Source organism: Atractosteus spatula, assembly GCF_055471065.1.
Source record: "Atractosteus spatula isolate fAtrSpa1 chromosome 10 unlocalized genomic scaffold, fAtrSpa1.hap1 SUPER_10_unloc_5, whole genome shotgun sequence".
NCBI classification, from domain to species: domain Eukaryota; kingdom Metazoa; phylum Chordata; class Actinopteri; order Semionotiformes; family Lepisosteidae; genus Atractosteus; species Atractosteus spatula.
This window is the reverse complement of record NW_028296625.1, coordinates 186,914-209,357: the sequence shown is the minus strand read 5'-3', so window position 1 is coordinate 209,357 and position 22,444 is coordinate 186,914. Positions and strand designations below refer to the sequence as shown.

The 22,444-nt window shown below is 42.1% G+C and overlaps 6 non-coding genes across 6 annotated transcripts; all 6 read left to right on the top strand.

Moving 5' to 3' along the window:
- Positions 1–4,750: 4,750 nt before the first annotated feature.
- On the top strand, positions 4,751–4,838 carry trnay-gua (transfer RNA tyrosine (anticodon GUA)). Its single transcript is given in 2 exon segments — positions 4,751–4,787; positions 4,803–4,838. It is a non-coding gene; the product is annotated as a tRNA-Tyr (tRNA).
- A 3,526-nt stretch (positions 4,839–8,364) lies between these two features.
- trnal-uaa (transfer RNA leucine (anticodon UAA)) lies at positions 8,365–8,447 on the top strand. Its single transcript has one exon. It is a non-coding gene; the product is annotated as a tRNA-Leu (tRNA).
- A 2,441-nt stretch (positions 8,448–10,888) lies between these two features.
- On the top strand, positions 10,889–10,960 carry trnal-caa (transfer RNA leucine (anticodon CAA)). Its single transcript has one exon. It is a non-coding gene; the product is annotated as a tRNA-Leu (tRNA).
- Positions 10,961–12,559: 1,599 nt separating this feature from the next.
- trnan-guu (transfer RNA asparagine (anticodon GUU)) lies at positions 12,560–12,633 on the top strand. The gene has a single exon. It is a non-coding gene; the product is annotated as a tRNA-Asn (tRNA).
- A 1,423-nt stretch (positions 12,634–14,056) lies between these two features.
- Positions 14,057–14,128, top strand: trnaw-cca (transfer RNA tryptophan (anticodon CCA)). Its single transcript has one exon. It is a non-coding gene; the product is annotated as a tRNA-Trp (tRNA).
- Positions 14,129–17,151: 3,023 nt separating this feature from the next.
- trnaw-cca (transfer RNA tryptophan (anticodon CCA)) lies at positions 17,152–17,223 on the top strand. The gene has a single exon. It is a non-coding gene; the product is annotated as a tRNA-Trp (tRNA).
- The last annotated feature ends 5,221 nt before the right edge of the window (positions 17,224–22,444 follow it).

Here is a 22,444-nt window from a genome sequence, read left to right as displayed (position 1 = left end):
CAGTTGCTAGAGCGTAAAACTGTTTTAAAAAACAACGGGTGATTGTTATGTCGCTGTTTTGAATCCGGCTCGAAGCATGGTGTTTTCTTGTTCCTTAATTAAAAAGTGAAAACAGCGAATTTGTCTTTCACTTTTACGTTCACCAAACGCTCAGCAAACAGAGAAGCAGAGACTTCTGTTCTGATCTATCGTCACGTCTGATTGTCTTGCTTTGACCTTTAAAATGTGCACCGTTGACGGTCCATTGGATTCAATCACAGACCATGTGACATGGGAGTTCCTAACACTATTAAAGACCTGCGGAAAAAACTTGGTATTGGGAGTTTAGTTCAGTGGTAGCGCGCACGTACTCTATGAAGCTTCGTTTTCAATCGCCGGCGTCTCCACTCCCGATTCCTTTTAAACGCGATATCTTTCCTTCCTCGTGTGACTTCCCTCGTGTGTGAATTTCAGGGAGACACATAAACCCTTTGTCTGTTTTAAAGAGACATTTTTTTAAAACCAGACAAAACGAAAGACGTAGTAATTAGACACACGTAAAAAACACGTGAATCTAATTGAGAAAATGTGGACAGGGGCAATGCATTACTAGTAGCGGCTCTGAGCTCACTGTAGTGCAGTTGACTAAAGTGACAGTAGGGCCAGAGGCGCAATAGATAACGCGTCTGACTTCGGATTAGAAGATTGGAGGATAGATTCCTTCCTGGCTCGTGAAGCTTTTAAACCACGCTACTCAACACTGTCCCCTAGTGTGTGCGGTCCTACACAACCTTACTATTGACTGGATAAGTCTCCTGTTCCATCTCCAGTTCTTTCCACACATTCTGCCTGTTTCACCACCGTTATTGTAGGACAACAGCCACAGATATGAGAAGAGATACTGTTCCGAACAACTGTCTTAAATAATCACGTTGATAAAGGTGACAATAAGTTTTTTTCATTAACGTAACCTTACATTTGCCTATAAAGTTCACACTATTTTCTGTAGCCACAGATCGCCAATATTTCTGCTGTCTCCTGAGAAACACAAGTATAGAGTTCAAACACAATAAATAATACCACAAATCTATTCAGTTAACACCCAGATGTGACAGAACGGATGTAAGACTTACACCCCCTTTAAATATGTATTTCCTTCATTTCAGTTCTCTTCCCTCCCCAGGATACCTGCAAATTCACTATCACATAATAAAGGCTGTACATGCATTACCTGTAATACAGCTACTAATAAAGATATACATTAAAGTTAATTATTAATAAATAATACTATTATTCATAAAGATGTGTATTCATAAGATTCATCGTGAATAGTTGTGGTGTCTGGAAAGCAACGCCAGTGGGCAGTGATTCGTCAAACATACGTATTGTAACGCCCTCTCCCGGTTGTGAAGAGGAAGCGCCCCTAGGCGCTCATAGTACCGCTGGGCAGGCTGGGAGTTGTAGCCGGGGAGAGTCTGAGGGTCAGCACGATGACCAGCAGCTGACCCTACCTGTGTAAATAATGTCATAGTAGTTCTAGTGTCCTGTGTAGTCTTATAAGTGTATAGCTTGTTGTTAAGTAATTACCACCCTAAAGATGTTTACATGCTCTGTCAGTCTCCTCATGTGTGTGTATATTCTGTGTTTGGTTTTGTGTGGTTGATAAAGAATAAAGCTATCGTTTGGTTCATTTATCTCATCTCCATTGGTCCTTTGTCCTGAGAAGAACCTGTAAATGCTACATTGGTGTCAGAAGCGGGCAGGATGGACAAACCGTGGCAGACATTAACCGATTCTTTCAAGCGGTGGCTGACTCTAAAAGAGACAGAACCCACCGGCAGCGCACATATGGAGCCTGAGCAACTCCTGGGTGCGACAGGTGGCCACAGCCCTTACCAGGGCTACTCAGTAGTGGTTCTGCCGGTAGAATTGGGGCAACTGCCTGCTACGCCTGGCCAGCAGACACCCCAGAGAGAAGATACTCTCCCTGCCAGAGCCGACCAGCGATTCCCACACTCATTGGCACGGGTGCGACCCGGTCTCTACGACTGGGAAGCACCTTGGGAAACCTAAGGCAGTTCCAGCTCGCAGCCCAAACGAATGGCTGGAACTGGGCAGAGATGGCCAGCCACCTGGCTGTGGCGCTGGAAGGAGCAGCCTGCCAGGTGCTCCTGGATGTCCTGGAGGAGGACCGAGGAGAATATGCGGCACTGGCAGCAGCTCTCCGGCTGGAGGTGGAGGAGGCGCCTGACCTGATGCGGGAGAGGCTGGCCCTACGGCGGCGCCGACCAGGAGAGCGACTGGGCTCGGTCGCCGCTGATGTCATGTTCCTCGCCCGCCAAGGATACCCAGCTTTCCCCCAGGAGGCGCAGCGGGAGATGGCTCTCCAGGCCTTTCTCAAGGCCCTCTCACCTGAGGAGCAGCGGCGCCACGTACAGCTGGCCGCGCCGGCCTCGCTGGGGCAGGCCTTGGCCCTTGCTACATGGGCTGAGGCCGTATTTGGGGTGGCTGGAAGCACCAGCAGATGCAGTGCGCCCTGCCGGCTGACCAACGGTTTTGGTTTTGGTTTTGGTTTTACCAAGGCTATGGGAAGAGGGGACACCGAGCCCGGGACTGCCGGGCCCCAAAGCCTCACACAATTACATCGGCATCGGAAAACGGGAACGGGGCGGCTCAGCGCGGGGACGGCCGCCATTGGAACACCTCAACCCCAGCTCCGGAGAGCGCTGTGAAGACCGGCGCCCTGCACGCCACTGTGGGGCGAGTCAGCTGTAGCCAGGGCCTGTACCTCCACTGCCGAATCGAGGACCAACCCTGCCTGGCCCTGCTCGACACCGGTTCATCGGTAACCCTACTCCGGCCTGGCGTCCTCCCCGACACCGAGGGCACCAACCCCCCAGGATGGGAGGCCTCCAGCCTGCAGCTGAAGACCATGATGGGACAGCTTGCTGCAGTCCAGGGGAAACAGGTGCTTGCCTTCCGTCTGGGTACAGTGACGGTGCGCCACCCCTGCTACCTCGCACCTATCCAGGAGGACTGCATCCTGGGGCTGGACCTGCTGCAGCAGGCAGGGGCCAATTTGTACTTGGGCTGGCAGGAGTTGGTGTGGCAGGGAGAGCGACTTCACCTGGTGGAGGGCAGGCCCGGCGAAGGCCGAGGGACACGGGCTTGCCGGAGCCGGGGGAAAAAGAGGCAGTGGCGGTGGCAGTCACCGGAGCGGACCGGGCCTGCAAGCCGGGGAGCAAGTGTGCCGGATCGTGCCCCTGAATCACCCGGGGGGCCTGACAAGAGACTGGAGCTTTAATCCAGCTCCTTAGAGAGCTCGGCTGCGTTACTCTCGACAGCGGCTCTTCAGCTCTTGTTGTCTGACCTAGTGGTGTTATGAGGCATGGAAGCGACTGCAACTTCGTTTTCTGAGATGCTTTCTCTCACGAGGTGAAACCTCGACTTATTTGGCACCTCTGGATATAGTTCTTCTGTAGAGCAGGCTTTCACACCTCTGCTTATAGCGCCCTTCAAATCATTTTATTTTTATAGAAAGATGCATTCCAAAACAATATCTCCTGTTTTAAAAATGCTTTATGCGGCGTGTTTGATTAAACGGACAGTTTTCTTATTGTAGAATGCAGATCTGTGCAGCAATTGTACTTAATTTGACTGGTATTCTGAAATATTTATTGCAAAGGTATGACTTTCATGAACCTATAATAAAAAAACAGACCTGAAACTCCCTAGCTTCCAATCTCTGATGTTACTGTCCTGAAACTCGGAGGTGATGTTCTGCAGATATGCAGTGTCCCTTTACTCTCGTTGTTTTCAAAACGACCTCTGTTGTCGGGCGCAGTTGAAGTGGAATTGGCCTGACTGCACAGGAAAGTACAGAATGATAAAATGTTTCTACGGCTCAAAATGTCCCTTTAGACCCTCGTCACGTCTCTGTTAAGAGCGGGCAGGTAGAGAGCTTTTACAGATGCTCTGTTGTAGTGTCTCCCCAGTGGGCAAAAGATGTACTGTAGAATATACGTTGATTAAACACATACCTTAGACATATAAATGTGGTCCGTAATGGGTCTAGAATGAAATTCTAATATACGTATATCATTATACGTCAATTAGACATCTCTGATTATACAGTATGTCCATTATACATAAATGGTTGGAGTTCTATTATACGGATACATGTAGAGGACTGTTATACCTATGTAGTTAAAGGTCTATTATACATCAAAGATAGGTCTTATAGGTGTAGAAACTAGTAAATCAAGCAAATTATTTGGTTTAGAAATTTATTCTGAAAATATACAATTATTCACACCTGAAAAATATGTAGTTCAAATTATGCATTTTATACAATATTGTAATAAACATGATAATCATCATAAAAAACACAACTAGTAAACTTCAGCTACAAATTATAGTAACATGGGAATATGTATAGTAATGACAAACACAAACTAATTACATTAACATGCTAATATTTAACTTTTAAAAGTTTTAAAAATTACAACTTCTATATTTCCACGAAAATATTATTAATGTAGCACAAACACTACTTTCTAATAAAGACAGAATGAAACTGTTCTGTGTCTCATGGTGATCCTCCTCTCGATACGAATGAAATGTTTAATATGATCCCTCGAGAAAAAAAAGGAGTCAATATCCGCCTGGAACGATTGATGCCCCATCAAACATTTTGTAATATCCCCGGAAGTTCATACTGTAGAAACCTGATTCGTGGCTTAAATTCAAGGTAAACAGTATTCCCCCCTTCCCTTCGATAGCTCAGTTGGTAGAGCGGAGGACTGTAGTGGAAATGGTGAGGCATCCTTAGGTTGCTGGTTTGACTCCAGCTCGAAGAAAGGTGCTTTTTGTGAACTTTAATCAAACAGTTAAAATAGCAAATCTTTTTCACTCAGACGTTGATCAAAAGCTCAATAAACCACGAAGCAGAGGCTCTTGTTCCAAATTAAACTCCCGTCTGAATGTCTTGTTTTGGCCAAAATATGATCTTTGAATTAAGGGACTACTCTGTCTGCTTCGTAATTCAAAAGAATATACAAATGTCACGTTTTTTTTTGTAGATATAAAGGTGTTCTCTGTTTTCAAAGGAAAGGATATGTACTCAATTGGCTTTATGATTTGGTATTGATTTTGTATCGTTATATTATTAAGTTTGTGTTTTTTGTGTTTTTAACGTACAAAGGCAAACAAGGCACACATCTGTTTATACCAGCGGTGAATTGTACATTTTTATTTACAAGCTACTCTGCACTTTTGGGAGTATAACAGGTTCGATATAAAGTGGCAAAAATATAAAAAGGGAAAATACCCCAGTCTGCGTGTAAAGCCCTCGTTGTGACTGTTGTTTTATTGTTAAATACGGCGTACTGTGCACGAAATGTTGCAGAAACACAATCTGATATTTTAATAATCATTATTTTAATAATTTGATAAGTATGAGGCCCCGGATCCAAATATTCAGTTCTGTTTTTTTTTAAGTGATATCTTCCCTTCCTCTCGTGGAAATCACACGATGTGAGCAATTGTTTTTTGTTCTTTTTTTTTTTCACGTTGTGATCCAAAGAGCCTCAGACGCCCAGTCTGACAGTAACCAAACCAGAATGGATTCTGCTGGGAGCCGGACTGAGAGTACCATCTACAGCTGCTGGATGGTACTCTGCGTCCTGCTGCTCCAGCAATTATTTTGACGAAAGACAGATTACTTGTGCGCTTTTAACCTTCTCACAGCTACAGGCGAGACTGAAGCTGGCGATATGAAGGCACGCGCTGGTACACCTTCTCTAACTTTCACAATCGCGATAAACTTTTTTTTTAAAAGAACTTTGAAAAACTAGATATAGATATAGATATAGATAAAACTAGATAAAAAACATGAGCTTTATTGGTTTTTACATTAATCGATTTTGAATCAAATTTGATCTTTTTACATTGTATTTTACATTGAAAAAAGCGTGCATACCTAATCCACCAACAGACAGAGCAACATTTTATGTTGCCTTCCGGAGCTTTCAGCATGTGATGGATTTGTATGGGCGTCTGTATGATACCACTACAGCACTGGCGCAGGTGCAAAATCCACTTTCACACGACTTTTTCAGTGTCTTCTCTCTCAAATGGACCGAAGCACAGAAGCCAATATAAGAGAAAACGACAGGTGTTTAAACAGAGTATGTCCCAATGTCTGCGACAACGCATTGTGATTTTGTATAAACGCAAATGGTTTATCATTTAAAAGCCAACATCATTCTTTTTATCCCTGGCGCTAATACCCTACCACACATGCGAGCTGTTGTGTGAAAGAAAATTCATATGTGCGTAGGAAGGCAGAATAAAATCCAGAACTGTATTGGTGATATCGATAAACAGGGCTCATGTTCACAATAAAACTTTATTGTATAAAACGTTAAAATTCGTAAATATTTGTTTTAATCATGCAAAGTTTCTGTTAAACCATTCATGAAGGATTCTTAGACAGAAAAACACACCATTATATGAGAAAATATATTTACTATATGTGCATTTAACTTACTTTTTAACAATTTTAGTTTCAAGGTCAATGAAAATTGTTGCCCTGGTTTTTTGTCATAAATACACAAGCTTGTTATGTCTTGTGTCAGAAATAAACTGCATGAAATTTGCTAAAGCAACAAAACGTAAGTGCGACAAAGAAGACAAACATTTGCGTTCATAGTGCAATGTTTTCTCGAGCCTTTAAAATTACTTTAAACGCAATTTGTTTTTTTCTCTGTAGCTCTAAGGCTTTATCATTTAGGTGTGCTGTTTTTTTTTACATGTTGAAAAAAAGTCGCTAAATCATACGAAACATAAAAACTCCAATTGTAAACAATTGACCATTCATATTCCTGAATTTTAAACCTATGGAGTATTTATATCTTGTCTTTGTATTTGTGCATATTACAGAGCTCCTTTTCAAAAGCTGTCAGTATAGAATAGTGCTTAGGTTTCCTGTTTTTTTACCCAGGTGGTCCAGATAAGACTCTTGGTATAGGAGCGCGTCTGTGTTGCCTTCTGGATTTCAAATGAGCAGCTCAGTGCAGAAAAGAACCCTGTAGATCAGCATGTACATTTGCATGGACAGTAGATTTTTCAGAAAGTGTAATTGGATTACACGGGGCACGTGCCCCTGACGATGTTGTTGATACGTCATATGTGATCTTTTTTGTATTATATGTATTTTTGTTGTTCAAATAAAAAAATATAAAAAAAACTTTCAGGATGCTTGCTGCTGTAAAAATAAAATGACATCAAGGGCGCTGTACGCAGAGGTCTAAAACCTGCTCCACTTTATCCAAGAACTTTATCCAGAGGTGTTAAAGAAAGTTGATTTATTTTCCCGACTGCAATGTATGGTGAAGCATAAAATCTAGCTGCATAAATCTCTATTACGTGTCATTTATGAAGGCGTTTCAAATAGCAGCCAGTGAAGGATTAACGCTTTTGGTGCATGTATTATATTCTAAATACTCTTAAATAAGCTTAAATTCGCATGCTGTTATTTAGACATCGCAAACCAGTCTGACCTCATACAACATTCTGTGCCCGCTGAGTAGATCTTAAAGCAGCTACAGCCAGAGTAGCCGTAATGGCAACACAGTGCTTGGAGTTCAGCTTTTCTTATTTCTTCTGCGGAACCACTGGTATCGGAATATATTGATCCGCATAAGAAGCGCTTTCGGTTTCAGATAGTTTTTATTGAGTGCTGCTCTAAACTTTACATTTGCTTAGACTTTTTTTCTCCATATGAAAAAAGACATTTCCCTAATTACATTTAACTTTTTTTTCCCCTTATCATCAAGTAGAAATAAAACATATCATTCCATTTAAGAGCCACAGGCAGGATGGCTGGTGGTCCAAGGCATTGCGTTCAGGTTGTAGTTTCCCCTAGAGATGTTTGTTCATATCCCACTTCTGACAAAGAAGTTAGAGTGGAAACGGTAACATCCTTAAGTAAAAAACATCTCCCATTTCATGTGCTTAATGTTAAGTGTCTTGGTGGTTGATGGCTCTTCTCTCTTGCAGGGTGATGGCAAAATTCTTGAGAGAGGGAGTCTCCTACGTAAGGCTGCTCTTCGTCAAGAGTGGAGACAACAGGAACAGACTTCAAACCGACATTAATTACTGAGAGCAGGCGAAAACGTCTTTTGAAATGAGGAAATGTCTGCTGACAGTAAACAGAGCTCACGCCGAGCTGCGGACAAGCGCTCCTCGTTAGTACAGTGCTGAGTACCCCTGCTTGTTGCGCGGGAGACCGGGGTACGTTTCTGTGACAGGGCGCTGGTTTAATTTTTTTTAATAGATGAATCATATTCAAATGTTAAACAACTGAGCAGCATATTGCTGTAGACCAGGATGGCCGAGTGGTTAAGGCGTTGGACTTAAGATCCAATGGACGAAAGTCCACGTGGGTTCGATCCCCACTCCTGGTAGTGTCGTACTAAGTTTGAAGTGACAGAACACTTTGATGATTTACACTCTATTTAAATATGAATTTACTAAATTTCAGTTCAGTTCTCTTCACTCCCACTCCCTGGCATAACTGAACTCTCACTATCGCATATTGAAGGCTTTACATCCATTAGCTGTGATGCAGCTCCCAATAAAGATGGAATCAAACAGTTTGTTCTGTCTCGCATGGTGATCCTCTTCTCGATCCAAATGAAATGTTTAATATGATGCCTCGAGAAAAAAAAGGAGTGAATTTCCGCCTGTAATGATTGATGCCCCCTCAAACATTTTGTAACATCCCCGGAAGTTTATACAGTAGAATCCTGGTTTGTGGCTTAAATTCAAGGTAAACAAGACTAAGGAAACGAGTTGGAAACTTGATGTCGAACTGGAATTTAATCACCCGGAATATTTCACTACATTGGGCAATATGTGCCAGAGAGGAGCACTTTAAATCCCTTCGATAGCTCAGTTGGTAGCGTGGCGGACTGTATTAAAAACAGTTAGGAATCCTCAAGTCGCTGTTTTCACTCCTGCTCGAAGGAAGGTGCTTTTGTAAACTTTAATCAAAGAGTTAAAATAGCGAATCTTTTTCGCTCAGACGTTGATCAAAAGCTCAATAAACGATGAAGCAGAGGCTCTTGTTCCGAATTCAGCTAACATCTAATTGTCTTGTTTTGGCCAAGATCTGATCTTTGAATTAAGGGACTACTCTGTCTGATTTGTAATTCAAAAGTATATACAAATGTCACTGTTTTCAAAGGATAGGTACTTAATTGGCTTTATGATTTGGTATTGATTTTGTATCGTTATATTATTAGGTTTGTGCTTTCTGTGTTTTTATCATATTGTGAACTTCTTTTTTAAACAAATGCTTACAAAGGCAAACACAGCACACATCTGTTTATACCAGCGATGAATTGTACATTTTTATTAAGTACAATCTACTGTATTTTTAGAAAAAATGGCGTACTGTGCACGATATGTTGCAGAAACACAACCTGATATTTTCATAATTATTATTTTAATCATTTGACAAGTATGAGGTCCCGGATCCAAATCTTCAGTTCTGATTTTTTTTTTGTGATATCTTCTCTTCCTCTCGTGGAAATCACAAGATGTGAGCAAATGTTTTTTGTACTTTTTTTTTTTTCACGTTGCGATCCAAAGAGCCTCAGATGCACAGTCTGACAGTAACCAAACCAGAATGGATTCTGCTGGGAGCCGGACTGAGCTCATTCTCACTCCCTGTGCTGAAAACAGAATTATCTCTTCCCCGAACATCGTCTACAGCTGCTAGATATTGCTCTGCGTCCTACTGCTCCAGCAATTCCTTTGACCAAAGACAGATCACTTGTGCGCTTTTAACCTTCTTGCAGCTACAGGCTCTTTGATGGTTCATGCTGATCATCCTGTGGATCCAAAAGAAAATTTTAAAACTCATACATTTTCGATTGTAATTTGCATCTAGCTACAACGTCCCTGGAAAAGAGATTGTATTAGTTGCGTGCAATCGGTATCTTTTACTTGATGTATGGTAGTAGAAATAGTTTGAATAATGTTTTCTAAAGAAGATTGTATTGCCAGGACTTGCCTTTAGCGCTCAGTAGCGATTTCGCTGTTGATATAGATGGAGAAGAAATGTCAGATGAATTGATGATCTAAGCTAAAATAGCCCTAACACGCCTCCTGTAACAGTGTTTGTATTCATAGTAAGTAATATTAGTTTTCAAACCCGAACGTTGCTTTTGCTTAAGTGTTATGTAACCATTAGCGGTTTCGGTAGCTTCTGAAGAGCGCACTTTTCCAAACTGAAGCCTATAAGAACATTATTGAAGATGCACCATGGCCCAGAATCGTGCATCGGGACAAGGATTAACATCAACTGAAAGTACTCCCAGATAAAAGATTTGACCGAAAAAATTGAAAGAGTAGGCAAGTTTTAAAACAACGCCATGACATCTCGATTTCCAATCTTTTTCCTGGTTCAGGCCATGTCCAATGACATGAGCAGTGGAGTCATACCGAGGTTGTGAGTTCAAGCCTCACCTGGAGCAGCCTGGTTTTCTGTCTTGACAGGTAAACAGTGTTTTGTGTTATTTGCTAAATGGAGAGAGGATTCTGTGTTAATGGTGCTCCTCCTGGGAGAGGTCAAGATGAGAAGTTCACGAGGCTGCTGGTAAATATCCTGTCCAGGAATATCGTGGCTGTAGGGGGTCAGATCTATAGATGTAGTAAACACATCAGTGGAGACGGTGTGTCTGCTCTCTGTGAGAGAGCCGGGCGGAAAGAATAATCTGTGGTCTGGGAAGAAGAGACCCTCGTTGGAAGAGCGGCGCTCCTCACAGGAGAGAATGAAAAAAAACTTTTCCAGGGACGCTGATTGTTCTCTTTGGGGGAATTAAAAGCACTTGAGGCAAGTGACCTCGTGGCGCAACGGTAGCGCGTCTGACTCAAGGTCAGACGGTTGTGTGTTCAAATCACGTCGAGGTCAGCTGATGAGTTTGCAGGTGCTGCTGGTGCCGAACCCGGAACTTACACCACGCAGTCGGGTTTTATCTGTACACCGCACGGGTAATCTGAACGAAGTAACAGCGCAGTACGGAACACCCAGTCAGGAGCTTATGCAGCGAAGCATCTTGAACACGGCAAGAGAAAAGGCACACTGCACATCCGCGAAACATCACGTCCGGCTTTAGAGACAGTAACATCAGAGAATGGAAGTTTCAGACCTCCTTTCTGTTACAGGTTCAAGCAAACCTGAAAGTCAGGCAGTGTTTGGTCTCTTTTGTATGAAAATGTGTCTGAAGCCTGTAATTATAATTTGCTCTTTTTTAATTGTGGTTGAAATCCTCTCCCATGTACCAAGACCTTACAGTATATTCATGTTTACTTAAATGACTAACGCTATTGGACATTAGTTGGTGTTTTTTTTTGTAACGATTTGCTATTTCATGCAGGAAAGAAAGGAACCCAGACCCAACGTTTGCTTTCAGGTGCGGTTCATTTACATTACGGACATCTATTTCTGAGGAGCCTGATTTAAATCACACAACCCCGGTAGAAGTCGAATCGACAAACTAATAAACCGAAATCAGACGCCTTATCCATTAAACCACTAGCCCGTCACGTAAATGAATTGCACCATGGTGAGTTCAGCGCCGCTACTAGTAATACCCCACCCCCATCTTAAATTTCTACGTGAGAAACGTGTTTTCTACATTTTTATCAGTTTTTAAAAATCATCACTTTAAGCAGACAAAGCCTTTATGTGTCGCTCTGAATTTCTAATTGATTTAGAATTCCAAGAAAAAAGCGTTTTGTTCCACAACGGCGTGAAATGCTCACGTCTTTCACTCTACTTCTCTCTTGTAGTAAAGCAGATCTTGCTAGGCGAGCATTTGCTCCGGTAAATTAGGTCACTTTTCATGTTAACTCACGTCTTCTAAACACAGCATTTCCTGGTGCATGTTTTCTCCATGAAAAAAAGTCATTTTCCCTTACATGATTTCTCGCTTTGTTTCATCAAAGAGTGCAGAAAGAAGAAAGAAAGGAAAAGTGTCGTAAATGAACTCTGCCGCCCTTGGGAGATGTCAAGCGCATTGGACATGAAAAGTGCCCAATAAAAGCCATTTCTCTTCGTTTCTCTTACAGTCGGGGCTCCTGTTGCGTGTAAAGGAGGCAGCTTGCTCAGCCAGCAGACTCAGTGCTTACTGAACGCAGATGGCTCAGAGCGGTGTGTCCAAGCGGCTGTAAAAGAGGAGAATTCTGCTGGCGCCGTAGCTCAGTTGCTTAAGTACCTGTCTCTTTAACTGGAGATCCTGGCTCCACATCCCGGCTGTGCCTTTCTTCCTGTCTTTTCGTGCAGAAAGTACCATTTTGGACAACCGCATAGGGCTTCATTTAGTTTAATGCATGAATGCATTTCCTTTCTGCAACAACTTGTTTTTCAAGAAATTCATACAGCTTGTGAAAAATGAAATTTAATTCTTGGCTATCAGAGCAGAAGGAATATTGCCGACTGGCAAGAAAATGCAAGCAATGTTTATTTTTTGACCGGAAAGGTGCGAATGGAGAGAAGCCTCTCTCGTCAGTCTCTGTGGCGCAATCGGCGAGCGCGTTCGGCTGTTAACTGAAAGGTTGGTGGTTCGAACCCACCCAGGGACGGTCTTCTTATTATTGTCAATGTGAACACTGGCTCCGCTAAAGCCGAAACCTTAACCCTCTTTATATTTGCCGGATATGCGAGGCTTTTGCCCGTGTCCAACAACAACACTTGAGACCGGGGTAGTCCAATAGTGACCAACACCGCAACTCCCCAGACAACCATATTCACCCATGGAAAAGTATCTTTGAAGGGCTGGCGGGAGATATCATTTATACTCCTGATGCGTCCTCTGCTAAAATAGTTTAGAAATACAACGCGGATTTGTTTGAGAATTTGACAAGCATTGTTACGTTAGCACTGTGAAGTTGGATGTTGATATTTTGATATATTTACCTTCATTTTAACATAAATGCTGTACAATCTATGCTGTACAATCAAACACAGGCATATTTTGAGTCTCGTGCTGATCGTCCTGTGGATCCAAAAGAAAATTTTAAAGCTGATACATTTTCGATTGTAATTTGCATCTAGCTACAACGTCCCTGGAAAAGAGAATTTATTAGTTGCGTGCAATCGGTATCTTTTACTTTACGTGTGGTCGTGGAAACAGTTTTAAAAATGTTTTCTAAAGAAGATTGTATTGCCAGGAGCTGCCTTTATAGCTCAGTAGCGATTACGCTGTTGATATAGATGGAGAAGAAATGTCAGATGAATTGATGATCTAAGCTAAAATAGCCCTAACACGCCTCCTGTAACAGTGTTTGTATTCATAGCAGGTAATATTAGTTTTCAAACCCGAACGTTGCTTTTGCTTAAGTGTTATGTAACCATTAGCGGTTTCGGTAGCTTCTGAAGAGCGCACTTTTCCAAACTGAAGCCTATAAGAACATTATTCAAGATGCACCATGGCCCAGAATCGTGCATCGGGACAAGGATTAACATCAACTGAAAGTACTCCCAGATAAAAGATTTGACCGAAAAAATTGATAGAGTAGGCAAGTTTTAAAACAACGCCATGACGTCTCGATTTCCAATCTCTTTCCTGGTTCAGGCCATGTCCAATGACATGAGCAGTGGAGTCATACCGAGGTTGTGAGTTCAAGCCTCACCTGGAGCAGCCTGGTTTTCTGTCTTGACAGGTAAACAGTGTTTTGTGTTATTTGCTTAATGGAGAGAGGATTCTGTGTTAATTGTGCTCCTCCTGGGAGAGATCAAGATGAGAAGTTCACGAGGCTGCTGGTAAATATCCTGTCCAGGAATATCGTGGCTTTAGGGGGTCAGATCTATAGATGTAGTAAACACGTCAGTGGAGACGGTGTGTCTGCTCTCTGTGAGAGAGCCGGGCGGAAAGAATAATCTGTGGTCTGGGAAGAAGAGACCCTCGTTGGAAGAGCGGCGCTCCTCACAGGAGAGAATGAAAAAAAAGTTTTCCAGGGACGCTGATTGTTCTCTTTGGGGGAATTAAAAGCACTTGAGGCAAGTGACCTCGTGGCGCAACGGTAGCGCGTCTGACTCCAGATCAGAAGGTTGCGTGTTCAAATCACGTCGAGGTCAGCTGATGAGTTTGCAGGTGCTGCTGGTGCCGAACCCGGAACTCACACCACGCAGATGGTTTTTATCTGTACACCGCATGGGTAATCTGAACGAAGTAACAGCGCAGTACGGAACACCCAGTCAGGAGCTTATGCAGCGAAGCATCTTGAACACGGCAAGAGAAAAGGCACACTGCACATCCGCGAAACATCACGTCCCGCTTTAGAGACAGTAACATCAGAGAATGGAAGTTTCAGACCTCCTTTCTGTTACAGGTTCAAGCAAACCTGAAAGTTAGGCAGTTTGGTCACTTTTGTATGAAAAAGTGTCTGAAGCCTGTAATTATAATTTGCTCTTTTTTAATTGTGGTTGAAATCCACTCCCATGTACCAAGACCTTACAGTATATTCATGTTTACTTAAATGACTAACGCTATTGGACATTAGTTGGTGTTTTTTTTGTAACGATTTGCTATTTCATGCAGGAAAGAAAGGAACCCAGACCCAACGTTTGCTTTCAGGTGCGGTTCATTTACATTACGGACATCTATTTCTGAGGAGCCTGATTTAAATCACACAATCCCGGTAGAAGTCGAATCGACAATCTAATAAACCGAAATCAGACGCCTTATCCATTAAACCACTAGCCCGTCACGTAAATGAATTGCACCATGGTGAGTTCAGCGCCGCTACTAGTAATACCCCACCCCCATCTTAAATTTCTACGTGAGAAACGTGTTTTCTACATTTTTATCAGTTTTTAAAAATCATCACTTTTAAGCAGACAAAGCCTTTATGTGTCGCTCTGAATTTCTAATTGATTTAGAATTCCAAGAAAAAAGCGTTTTGTTCCACAACGGCGTGAAATGCTCACGTCTTTCACTCTACTTCTCTCTTGTAGTAAAGCAGATCTTGCTAGGCGAGCATTTGCTCCGGTAAATTAGGTCACTTTTCATGTTAACTCACGTCTTCTAAACACAACATTTCCTGGTGCATGTTTTCTCCATGAAAAAAGTCATTTTCCCTTACATGATTTCTCGCTTTGTTTCATCAAAGAGTGCAGAAAGAAGAAAGAAAGGAAAAGTGTCGTAAATGAACTCTGCCGCCCTTGGGAGATGTCAAGCGCATTGGACATGAAAAGTGCCCAATAAAAGCCATTTCTCTTCGTTTCTCTTACAGTCGGGGCTCCTGTTGCGTGAATAGGAGGCAGCTTGCTCAGCCAGCAGACTCAGTGCTTACTGGGCTCAGAGCGGTGTGTCCATGCGGCTGTAAAAGAGGAGAATTTTGCTGGCGCCGTAGCTCAGTTGCTTAAGTACCTGTCTCTTTAACTGGAGATCCTGGCTCCACATCCCGGCTGTGCCTTTCTTCCTGTCTTTTCGTGCAGAAAGTACCATTTTGGACAACCGCATAGGGCTTGATTTAGTTTAATGCATGAATGCATTTCCTTTCTGCAACAACTTGTTTTTCAAGAAATTCATACAGCTTGTGAAAAATGAAATTTAATTCTTGGCTATCAGAGCAGAAGGAATATTGCCGACTGGCAAGAAAATGCAAGCAATGTTTATTTTTTGACCGGAAAGGTGCGAATGGAGAGAAGCCTCTTACGTCAGTTTCTGTGGCGCAATCGGCGAGCGCGTTCGGCTGTTAACTGAAAGGTTGGTGGTTCGAGCCCACCCAGGGACGGTCTTCTTATTATTGTCAATGTGATCACTGGCTCCGCTAAAGCCGAAACCTTAACCCTCTTTATATTTGCCGAAAATGCGAGTCTTTTGCCCGTGTCCAACAACAACACTTGAGACCGGGGAAGTCCAATAGTGACCAACACCGCAACTCCCCAGACAACCATATTCACCCATGGAAAAGTATCTTTGAAGGGCTGGCGGGAGATATCATTTATACTCCTGTTGCGTCCTCTGCTAAAATAGTTTAGAAATACAACGCGGATTTGTTTGAGAATTTAACAAGCATTGTTACGTTAGCACTGTGAAGTTGGATGTTGATATTTTGATATATTATCCTTCATTTTAACATAAATATAAACATAAATGCTGTACAATCTATGCTGATACATTTTCGATTGTAATTTGCATCTAGCTACAACGTCCCTGGAAAAGAGAATGTATTAGTTGCGTGCAATCGGTATCTTTTACTTTACGTGTGGTCGTGGAAACAGTTTTAAAAATGTTTTCTAAAGAAGATTGTATTGCCAGGACCTGCCTTTATAGCTCAGTAGCGATTACGCTGTTGATATAGATGGAGAAGAAATGTCAGATGAATTGATGATCTAAGCTAAAATAGCCCTAACACGCCTCCTGTAACAGTGTTTGTATTCATAGCAAGTAATATTAGTTTTCAAACCCGAACGTTGCTTTTGCTTAAGTGTTATGTAACCATTAGCGTTTTCGGTAGCTTCTGAAGAGCGCACTTTTCCAAACTGAAGCCTATAAGAACATTATTCAAGATGCACCATGGCCCAGAATCGTGCATAGGGACAAGGATTAACATCAACTGAAAGTACTCCCAGATAAAAGATTTGACCGAAAAAATTGAAAGAGTAGGCAAGTTTTAAAACAACGCCATGAAGTCTCGATTTCCAATCTCTTTCCTGGTTCAGGCCATGTCCAATGACATGAGCAGTGGAGTCATACCGAGGTTGTGAGTTCAAGCCACACCTGGAGCAGCCTGGTTTTCTGTCTTGACAGGTAAACAGTGTTTTGTGTTATTTGCTAAATGGAGAGTGGATTCTGTGTTAATTGTGCTCCTCCTGGGAGAGGTCAAGATGAGAAGTTCACGAGGCTGGTGGTAAATATCCTGTCCAGGAATATCGTGGCTGTAGGGGGTCAGATCTATAGATGTAGTAAACACATCAGTGGAGACGGTGTGCCTGCTCTCTGTGAGAGAGCCGGGCGGAAAGAATAATCTGTGGTCTGGGAAGAAGAGACCCTCATTGGAAGAGCGGCGCTCCTCACAGGAGAGAATGAAAAAAAACTTTTCCAGGGACGCTGATTGTTCTCTTTGGGGGAATTAAAAGCACTAGAGGTGCGTGACCTCGTGGCGCAACGGTAGCGCGTCTGACTCCAGGTCAGAAGGTTGCGTGTTCAAATCACATCGAGGTCAGCTGATGAGTCTGCAGGTGCTGCTGGTGCCAAACCCGGAACTTACACCACGCAGTCGGGTTTTATCTGTACACCGCACGGGTAATTTCAACAAAGTAACAGCACAGTACGGAACACCCAGTCAGGAGCTTATGCAGCGAAGCATCTTGAACACGGCAAGAGAAAAGGCACACTGCACATCCGCGAAACATCACGTCCGGTTTTAGAGACAGTAACATCAGAGAATGGAAGTTTCAGACCTCCTTCTTGTTACAGGTTCAAGCAAATCTGAAAGGTAGGGAGTGTTTGGTCACTGTTGTATGAAAAAGTGTCTGAAGCCTGTAATTATAATTTGCTCTTTTTTAATTGTAGTTGAAATCCACTCCCATGTACCAAGACCTTACAGTATATTCATGTTTACTTAAATGACTAACGCTATTGGACATTAGTTGGTGTTTTTTTTGTAACGATTTGCTATTTCATGCAGGAAAGAAAGGAACCCAGACCCAACGTTTGCTTTCAGGTGCGGTTCTTTTACATAACGGACATCTATTTCTGAGGAGCCTGATTTAAATCACACAACCCCGGTAGAAGTCGAATCGACAATCTAATAAACCGAAATCAGACGCGTTATCCATTAAACCACTAGCCCGTCACGTAAATGAATTGGTGATGTTCATGGTGAGTTCAGCGCCGCTACTAGTAATACCCCACCCCCATCTTAAATTTCTACGTGAGAAACGTGTTTTCTACATTTTTATCAGTTTTTAAAAATCATCACTTTTAAGCAGACAAAGCCTTTATGTGTCGCTCTGAATTTCTAATTGATTTAGAATTCCAAGAAAAAAGCGTTTTGTTCCACAACGGCGTGAAATGATCACGTCTTTCACTCTACTTCTCTCTTGTAGTAAAGCAGATCTTGCTAGGCGAGCATTTGCTCCTGTAAATTAGGTCACTTTTCATGTTAACTCACGTCTTCTAAACACAACATTTCCTGGTGCATGTTTTCTCCATGAAAAAAGTCATTTTCCCTTACATGATTTCTCGCTTTGTTTCATCAAAGAGTGCAGAAAGAAGAAAGAAAGGAAAAGTGTCGTAAATGAACTCTGCCGCCCTTGGGAGATGTCAAGCGCATTGGACATGAAAAGTGCCCAATAAAAGCCATGTCTCTTCGTTTCTCTTACAGTCGGGGTTTCTGTTGCATGTAAAGGAGGCAGCTTGCTCAGCCAGCAGACTCAGTGCTTACTGAATGCAGATGGCTCAGAGCGGTGTGTCCAAGCGGCTGTAAAAGAGGAGAATTCTGCTGGCGCCGTAGCTTAGTTGCTTTAAGTACCTGTCTCTTTATTTGGAGATCCTGGCTCCACATCCCAGCTGTGCCTTTCTTCCTGTCTTTTTGTGCAGAAAGTACCATTTTGGACAACCGCATAGGGCTTGATTTAGTTTAATGCATGAATGCATTTCCTTTCTGCAACAACTTGTTTTTCAAGAAATTCATACAGCTTGTGAAAAATGAAATTTAATTCTTGGCTATCAGAGCAGAAGGAATATTGCCGACTGGCAAGAAAATGCAAGCAATGTTTATTTTTTGACCGGAAAGGTGCGAATGGAGAAAAGCTTCTCTTGTCAGTCTCTGTGACGCAATCGGCGAGCGCGTTCGGCTGTTAACTGAAAGGTTGGTGGTTCGAGCCCACCCAGGGACGATCTTCTTATTATTGTCAATGTAAACACCGGCTCCGCTAAAGCCGAAACCTTAACCCTCTTTATATTTGCCGAAAATGCGAGTCTTTTGCCCGTGTCCAACAACAGCACTTAAGACTGGGGAAGTCCAATAGTGATAAACACCGCAACTCCCCAGACAACCATATTCACCCATGGAAAGAGACCCTCGTTGGAAGAGCGGCGCTCCTCACAGGAGAGAATGAAAAAAATATTTTTCAGGGACACTGATTTTTCTCTTTGGGGGAGTTAAAAGCAAATCTTGTGAGTGACTTCGTAGTGCAATGGTAGCGACTCTGACTCAAATTAGAGCTTTGTGTGTTCAAATCACGTTGAGATCAGTTGATGTGTTTGCTGGTTCTGCTGGTACCAAACCTGGAATCTACAACACGTAGTGAACTTGTACCTGTACACCACATACAGTATGGCAGTACCCAGCGGAGCTATGCCGAGGTTGTGAGTTCAAACCTCACCTGGAGCAGTATGCCCTGTGTCTTTAGCTACTGAAGGCAACTGACGAGTTTAGGTACTGGAGATGAGGTTTAAATTCATTTGAAAGAAACAAGTAAAGGTTTATTCTATATCACACCCAAAGAAGGCTCCACTGCTGAAACGTTGTTTCCTGCTCATTTCAGCATGGAATAAGTAGTTGCAAGAATATCAGCCGCCTGAATAGTGACCCTGAGAAGAAAAGTTCGATATTCTACTGACTGGGCTATTCCCGTCTACTCAGTTTCTTTCTGCAACAGCGTTTTTCCAGAAATACTTACAATTTGTGAAATTTGAAATACAATCTTGCTTAAAAATGCAGATGATTTTTTTCCCAAAAACCGTAAATGGAGAAAACCGACCCATTTGAGTCTCTGTGGTACAATTGCTTAGTGCGGTCAGGTTGGGACTAAAATGATAGTAAGGTGCTGGTTAAAGTACAACCTGGCATGCCTTTCTCACTGATCCAACATGAACATCATCTAGGGAAGAAGTGGCATGTAATGCTTAATACATTATTGACTTTATTGATAATTGGAGGGAATGCAAATGCTTTGCATGTATCGAATTACAGCACGTAACAACTGAGTACCTGAGTCAATATCACTGGGCAATTTCCAATAGTGACCAACATCATCAACTTCACGTAAAATAAGATTCACACATGCAGTTTTATCTTGGAATGGAGGGCGGGAGAATTCATTTATACTCCCGTTGCATCTTGAGCTAAACTATTTTAAAAATATGACACAGATTTGTTCAAGACATTTGTAATCGCCTTAAAGAGCGTTTTCATGAAGACATACGTCGGCTAGGTCTCCACTGTTAATTGACAGGACTTTTGAAGAAACTGTTCTCATACAATCAACATACAAATTACAGATCTTAATAAACATGAATGGAAATCCGTGTTGTGAATAACATAAAACTGTCACTACACATGATTGAGTCCTTGAGTCTGGCACCTAAGACCACTCAGCCATCCTAACAAGCAGTGGAGGCTGGTGTTTTGAATGCACCTGTTTCTTTGTCGAAGGATTATTAACTACTACTGATAGTTCTTTTCTTCTTATTACAGAGATTTCTACATTGCAAGACAATTGACGATATAGATAAAGTAAATCTTGGCAAACGAAATAGGAATGGACGGGGTTGGACCCTGCGATCTTTTTAAGTTGTTTCATTTGTTTGTTTTTATAGCTGTTAGACTTCTACAGGGATTTACCTAGGTTTCCGGAAGACTTCTCGTGTTGTGGTTGTTGTGTTTTCGGGTTACAACTATTTTTTTTCTATTGATAGGACCCCACGCATTACTGTGGGATTAGTTAACTTTAGTTCTTATATTCTACCTGAAATTACCTCAATACCTACAACTCTGTTTTTCTTTTTTTTTTTTAAAGGCACAAGTGATGTTTTTTTCTTGAGGCTGATCAGTATCTACAATGGGTCGATTGCAACGAACTTGGCCGCTGAAATTTGTCTTCATCTCTGTAATAAAGACGGAACAACAGTTCCGTCAACACTGTTGTAAAACCAACAGAAAGCACAGACTGCTATAACTAGTCTAGTTATATAAGAATTTTAAGTATAAGGATAAACTACTGCAAGGAATCGGTCCAGCTGAGCAAACAGGATCGTAATGTTGACACCCAATAATGACACTGATATGTGCCGTTCCTGGACGGATAGCCCTCCTTCACATCAAACAGTCCGAGTGACTGTTAGTGTCAATTAGTGTTATCTGACCATTGACAAAGTACAACTTTTTTTTAGGGTGCAGGTTAAGTGAGAGAAAGTGTTCAAAAATCCTTTTGTCCAGAACTGAGGGGGCGACACTCCTCCCTCCCCCCGTGACGCCAGGCCTGTCCCCATCCTATTCCATAATGTCATTATATATAATACCTTACAACAGTGACCGTTTCCTTACTAACTGCATGCGTTAAAGTTGCACATCAGCACACAGCAGGGAGCACATTGCTGCGATGTATTATCAATGTTAAATTGTAACTGTAATATCGACAACATTAATAAACGCATATATAATTGACATTGGAAACACAGTAACTTTTCCGGTTATATACCACAATGCATTGCTGATATTCGTTAGTCGCCATTTTGGTTAAATACTTTCACGTTTTTCAACGAAGAAGAAATCTGCAAAAATCTCAGAAGTCCTCTTTTGACAAGTAAGTATAAATAATAATAATACTATTTGAATACATACAGGTCTTACTTAATATTATTTTGGTTAAAAATAGTACGTTAATAAGCAATAAATGGCACATAAAATAGTGTGAAGGTGAAGATCACACAAAATCAACTACAAATGTGGGAATTTTAAAATTTTAGGATTATAAATTGCATGTAGCACATTAGCAACACTACAGTAATGCTAATATAACAATAGTGTAAGAAAATCCTCACCTAATTCCTTTCAAATGCTGATACAAAATGTGAATGATTTCAGAGTTTCAGAAGTGGGTATTGAGTCTCCTATAGAGATCAGAGATGAATTGAGGCATGTGAGAAGGTGTACAGAACCGTTGGACTCCCAATTCCACATCAAGAGGCTGAGCACAATGGAAGAGTTCTGTACACACGAGCGAGTCCTTGCTGCTGGCATGATATTATATTTTCTCTGTGGTGTAGCCAAAAGCAATATTAAGTGGAACTGATGGCACACTATGGTTTGCACTGACTCTCGGCAGCTGTTGTTGCCAGCATAAAGCTGAAGGGACCAATGAGCATTTCTGTTGAGAAGACAAATTAAAGCTTTTTTCTGCCTTGATGTTCAGCTGACAAAGACTATCTTGAAAGACTTAGCTCAGGACAGACTGTCAAATAAATCTTTCACTGATTTAATCTCTGGGGATTGGTGTTGATCAAGTCAAATAGAGGACTTATTAATAGCCGACAGTCGAAAATGAACCAGCGGCCACAATGGAGAAATTAGCACTATGCCTGATCAGTGATCACATTATTCCTATCCTGTAGTCCTTGCACTGGCTGCCTGTCAAGTTTTGTGTTGACATCAAAAT